Source organism: Gekko japonicus, unplaced genomic scaffold, assembly GCF_001447785.1.
Source record: "Gekko japonicus isolate JY-2015 unplaced genomic scaffold, Gekko_japonicus_V1.1 scaffold680, whole genome shotgun sequence".
Taxonomy (NCBI): Eukaryota; Metazoa; Chordata; class Lepidosauria; order Squamata; family Gekkonidae; genus Gekko; species Gekko japonicus.
The window spans coordinates 235,015-241,294 of NW_015167558.1; positions in this window are offsets into that span (position 1 = coordinate 235,015).

Here is a 6,280-nt window from a genome sequence, read left to right on the forward strand (position 1 = left end):
GGTCATAAGAAGAACAGTCAAGCAGAAGGAAGAGAATATATTACTGCTCAGTCACTTAATTTTGCAAGACTGAATGTAGGGTGTTTTCCAAAGTGGAAGAAGTGGGGTGAAATGTTCCCTCCCTGTCTCCAGTGAAAATGATTCATCCTGTTATTGATACCTGTTTGCGGCCTTTGGTCATTTTGCTTCTTTGTTTGCTGTTATAGGCTGTTGCTGTAATTTTTGTTTTTTGATTGGCTGCTGCTGCTTCAGAACCATGGATTTGACTGGTTATAAATGAATAGGATGGTAACATGAATCGATACACAATTAATCAGAATTGACTACATGCTAACATTACTGAGGTTCTGGTAACTAATTCTACAAAAAGAGAAACATCTGCGAGCATTTGGAGTGTTACATGTTTTTGCAGGTTTTAATGAGGGGATTTTCTCTACCATTTGTGTTGTACTTTTGTTTTTATTGTACATATGTTTTTATTGACCATTTTTAATTTTTCTAATCGGCTTTGAATCTTTGTGAAAAAAGTGAACTACAAATAAAGCAAATGAATGAACGAATATTTTATTCTATAGAAGGAAGTTCGCTAGATTTACTTCCATCCGTCTATACACAGAAAGGTCATGGGGGATGTGTAGTGCATAAAGTGATCTCTATGTTATCAGCTAGAATAGGTATTTCCCTCAGTCAGCCTAACCAGTAGCAGAAGGTCTGTAGCTTGCAGTTTCATTTTTGATTTGTTTGCAGGTCCCAGGCACAGAAGTACACTGAAATACTCAGCAGAGTGTAAAGATAAGATGGGGACTAGCATATTGTTTGCAATCATTTATTTTGACCTTTTCTTCTTTATGCCTCCTTGATAAGATTGTCTTTATTCAGAGTACCTGTTTGGCATGGCTGCTGAAGAATTGTAATTACTGTGGTTTCTATATTATCACAACACATTCTAAGACAGGTGACAAATAGAAGCAGATTACCCTGAAAGTTTAAGGGCTGAGCAGGGAAGCATTTGAAACCTGGCTGCCATGGTCCAAGAGTCAGCCCATTTTAGGGTATCTTAGGGTCAAACTACATGTTACTATTTTTGGGTTCCCCTTCTGTTCTCCTTAGCTTCACAGCAGCTGCAAGAAATGGCTTCTAAGAGGAAGGGGGGAAGGAGAGCCCAAACAGTTTTAGAATGGCACCACAGGGGAAGGAAGGGCTCCTGTCTCTCCCCAAGTAGTTTTCCTATGTGGCAAACATGCTGGGGGGGATTTATTTTGCTGCTCCATGTGCACAGGCACTCCATGTGGAACAGCAAAATCAGGGTAATAACCCCCCAGCACTGTTTTTGTACAGGAAAATGGCTTGGGGAGAAGCAGGAGCCCTTCCTCTCCCCATAGTGTCATTCTGAGAAAGTTTGGGCTTTCCTTTTTAAAAAGAAGCCATTCCCTACAGCTGCTCTGTGGCGGCGGGGGGGGGGAATAACACTTTAAAAACAGTAACATGTAGTTTGCCCCTTAAAGATTAAATTACAAATGGGCATTTGTTGTGGTTGGTACAGATTCTGAATCAGCTGTGCATCTGCCATACACCAACCTTCATGGAATCTAGGTATACAAGGTTGGTAGGTGCCCTGTCACCACCTGAGTAATGTTACTTTATCAGATTGACTGCTCAAGGCCAGTCAAGACTTCATCCGTTGAATGAGGGAATGAGGGTCTGCATGCAGATCTAAGACAAGGGCATTATCCCCCCCCTATATGTTGTGTGATCTTGAAGCAACAGCTTATGGGGGATAGTACCCAAAAAAACCTCTCAAAGGCAGTGTGACGACCTCCTTATTCTGGAGGACTGGTTTCCCTTTAAAAGTGTTCTTTATTTTATTTTACTATGTATAAACGGCTGCCACCAGGAAATTTAAGGCTTTCCAAACCTTTATACTTTTACTTTTGTTATCACTGGGTAGGTAGGTAGAGTTTAAGGCTCATGAGGAACTATGTGGTCCTGAGGAAGTATTCCTTTCAGAGCTGGTATACTTAAATAAAAGAAGATTTATTGAAATAATTCATAAATAAAAGGGTAGAACAATGTAACCAGTAATGTGAATATTTTGAACAATTGCTTGGTGTCTCACACAAGATCTACTCCCTTACTGACAGGGATCTTTCACTTAACTTTGTAACACTTTAACTCAAGGTCTTATAAGTTCATTGTTTCTCTCCAAGATATCAGGACATACAGCCTTTCCTATGATTTGTCTTCAATTAAACTTTCATTTACTTTTTCTTATTCTCTGTAACTTCCTTCATACACAGAACTAACAGCTTGTCTAACTCATTCCCCACACAGAACTTAAAGCAAACTGAACTTCTCTCTGCTTCTCTCACAGAACTCAGAACTAACTGCTCCTTTCCACTGTTTTCATCAACTGTCAAACCTGTAACTGTCACTCCTGACAGACATACATATTCATCCACTCAGAATCACTGCCAAAACCCCTCCCCCTCTCTGTCAACCACCAATCATACCACACTTGCTTCTCTCAACCACTCTAGTCTACTTACCACCGCCATGCAACCAAACTTTTAAAGAGAGAGACACACACACATAAAACAAGTAATCATTACAGGCAGGTTCTGCAGAATTTCAGAATTTTACTCTGAGGAAGGCAATATCTTCCCAAACATTCCTATGCTCCTATTAGAGCAGCACTCTATGTGTGTACCATAAAACAACTGCAGCAGCTGAAGTTACAGAAAGGGTCCATTGATTTTTCTTCAAAGAAAAATTAGAGAGATATTCCTCCTTTAAGAATAAAGAAAAATCAATGGCTATAGCTGAATTTCAGAAAAAGAAATCCCCCATAACAACACTACTAATTAAATGAAGCTGGGTGTAAGCATTTTTAGCTGTCATGGTTGCCTGTGGCTCCAGTCAGAGACCAAGTTCCCACAAGGATCTTAGGCTCTAAACAGAGCCTTACAGTGAGTCTTACACTGTACACAGTACAACCCCATTCAAAGGTTGAAGTGTCAGAGCTGGCTCCCAGAGCCAGTTCTGGGAGACCTGGCTTCTAATCTTCTCTCTAACAGGACCCTTGCATGGTGTCCTGGGACCAGTCACTGACTCTCAGCCTACTGCACATCAAATGGTTTTTGTGAGGATCAAACAGAGAAGGGGGAATGATATATGCTGCTTTAAGCTCCTTGGAGGAATGGCAGGATTCAAATACATTAGTCAGAGGGCAATCCAGGGTCTCAGCCACAAAAAGGCCTGTCTCAAACCTTCTATTGAGACCCTTTCAGACGGGTGGTATCTGGTCTTTTTGCATGCAAGGCATGGATTCTCCCCCTAAACCTCAGCCTAAGCCCTACCATATGTTATTTTTGTTGTTGTTGCTCTTTCACTTAACCACTGGTATAATTTTCAGGTATTCCAAGATTCCGTCTAGATCTGAAATGAATGGAAAGTGTGGAGAATCACAATTTAAATCCTTAAATATGCATATGGAAATTTTCATCTCAAAGTCCAGCTTCAGATTCTAAACATCATAGCTATTTCATGTATACGTGAAAGAGAATTTCCTCTCTCTACGAAACCTGGAAATTATATGTACAGTCTTCATGGAAACAGCTGCAGTCTTTTCTTCTCCAGACTAGCTCCTGCATTAAAACTGGATAAACACAACTAAAAGAATTGATTCTGAAAAGCCTGGGTTCACACTCAACTTAATCGAGACATTACAGGCTGCCTTGGTCAAATCAATTTCTCTCAGAAGGATTTCCCCGTTTATATGATAGAATCAATAGCATCCTACTGATGAGATTCTAGTGAGAATAACAGGGACAAGAAAATGTTGTTTCCTAAGGGATAGTACGTGCTAATATAAAGCAAATTAATAGGCATGGCCTTGCAAGAAACAGAACAATCTAAAATCTGGGATATTTGCATATCTACAGATTGAGTGATCAGAGATAAGATAGTCTTCTGTGGAAGCTGTCTTCTCTGAGGAAGCATAATAATAAACACCCATAGCATAATATGGTCTTAAAATAAGAATCTGTACAAAAATCTCAAGATATGGTCCCTTACAGGAGCCCTACTTGTTCCTTTAATTTCCTGTGGAGAATTGGAGAATGTTCAATAATTCATCTTCAGCAGTTGTTAAAATACCTGCTTGCTATAAAGCATTTTTATTGCAAAAGTGGGTGGTAATCTGGCTAACATAAATTGGAGAGCATGGGATCCATAAATTACCTAACTTAAGCTTCACAGTTGACCCATAAGATTACAACCATAAAATGTACTGAGTGTATCTTCTTAGAAGCTCAGTGAAAAGCCAGTTTTTGCTTTGGGAACTGACCAAATTCCATTTTTTTTCTGAAATATAATAACCAAGATAAATTAACTTTTCTGTTGCTCTTGTAGCTTGGTCTACTAGAGTCACCGGCCCCAGAAAGGTGTTAGGAAAAAAATGTTGGAGTTTGGTGCTAGTTTCATCAAATATTTCTACTCATATCCCTCAACTTCTCAGCAATTTCCTCCCCTCTCCAGTTTTGAAGACAACTGAAGTTTTAAGGGCTACCTGTAAAGATTGAAAAATATGAGAAATAGTCTTCTCAAGTATGTCATTGAATTTCAGTGAAAGTACCTTCATAGATTTGGTTTGTATTCCTGAGCCAGGTATGATTTACTGATTCAACCATGACAGATTTTTTTACAATCCTGACTAAATTTCTAGAAATGGCTTTCTTCTGTGCCCCTTGACAAATGTTGATTGGTTCAACTGTATTCCATTTGTGCCCCCAAATTTAGAAAGCAGTTATATTTGACCTAACTGAGATGCGATGACTCTCTGGATGAGTTAGCATGGATGAGTACGGGATAAGTTAGCTCAATACACAAAAGTTCTCACAAATATATGCACACTCCCCAATTTCATTGGAAGTTCAAAGCCCCCCCCCCAACAAAAAATCATTTTATTTCCCTCAGGTGCAGCTGTCACCCAAGCCCTACTGCCAGTTAAGAAAACTTTCACACTGTATTCGAACATTAAGAGTTCTTCCAGGACACCTACATATGATGGCATTAGACCTGAATCTAAATGACGGGGAGCAACTTAATTAGCCAATATGAAATAAGGAGTTGTAAAATCCTTCTCATTCAGTTTTCTCCCAACTGGAGATTGATACTAGCAGTGAAACTAGATCACAGTATCACTGGAGGGAGGTCATATAGGTAGAAGAGCCATGGGCAGAGCTCAGCACATCCTCTGTACCTCTTTGGCTTTTTGAATCACCTCATGGTTACACATGATTGTGACAAATGTCCATTTAAAGATCAGGTTGTGCCACTATCCCATGTAGTTTGGGCCTTAGCTCACACTCTTGTTGATGATAGACACCCTACACCTGATCAACTGCACAATTTCTCTTCTCCCTATACTATCCCATTCTTACAAAGGCAAGTAGTTCAGCATACATAGAGATAGGTGGACCTGAAACCCTAGTTCCCCCAAGACTGCAGGAAAATCTATTTTGTGTTGGTGTGGCCCTGATCCACATATTTAGATATCTGTAGATGGGGACACACATCGCTATGAGATATATAGATATTTGATTCGTGTATGAAAGAAAATACTTCATCCCTCTCTCTCTTTTCCTTACAACTATCCTATTTAGGTAGGTCAGGTTGGGAGACTGGACTATATGGAATTATCCTATTGAGCTCCCTCTTCAAACCCTTCCTCATTAGGCTCCACTCCCCAAAATCTCCAGGAGTTTCCCAACCCAGAGCTGGCAACCCTAAGTTTACTGGACCTCAGTCTGCTGAGATGGGTACGTTATGTTGTCTGTTTTGATGATCCACAGGTTGAGAGAGGGCCAGGTCCTTTTTGGTGGCGGCTCCTACCTGGTGGAATGAGCTCCCGGTGGAGATCAGGGCCCTGCGGGACCTCTTACAGTTCTGCAGGGTCTGCAAGACAGAGCTCTTCTGCCAGGCTTTTCAGTAAGAGCTGCCGCCGCCACTATTACCACCATCGTGCACTGCAGAGCAGTGCCGTCAGGGTGGGCTGATTAGCCAACTGGGAACATCTCAACCTATGGCACCCCCCCACTTTCTGTTGACCTCACAGTGAGATAGAATAATGAGTGGGTATTTTTAACTACCAATGCATCCGGTAATATTGAATTGTGTTTTTAAGTGGATAATTGTGTAATTTTATCACACTTTGCATGCCTAAATTGTTTTAATGTGTTATATTTTATTCCACTGTTGTGCCGTGTAAGCCGCCCTGAGC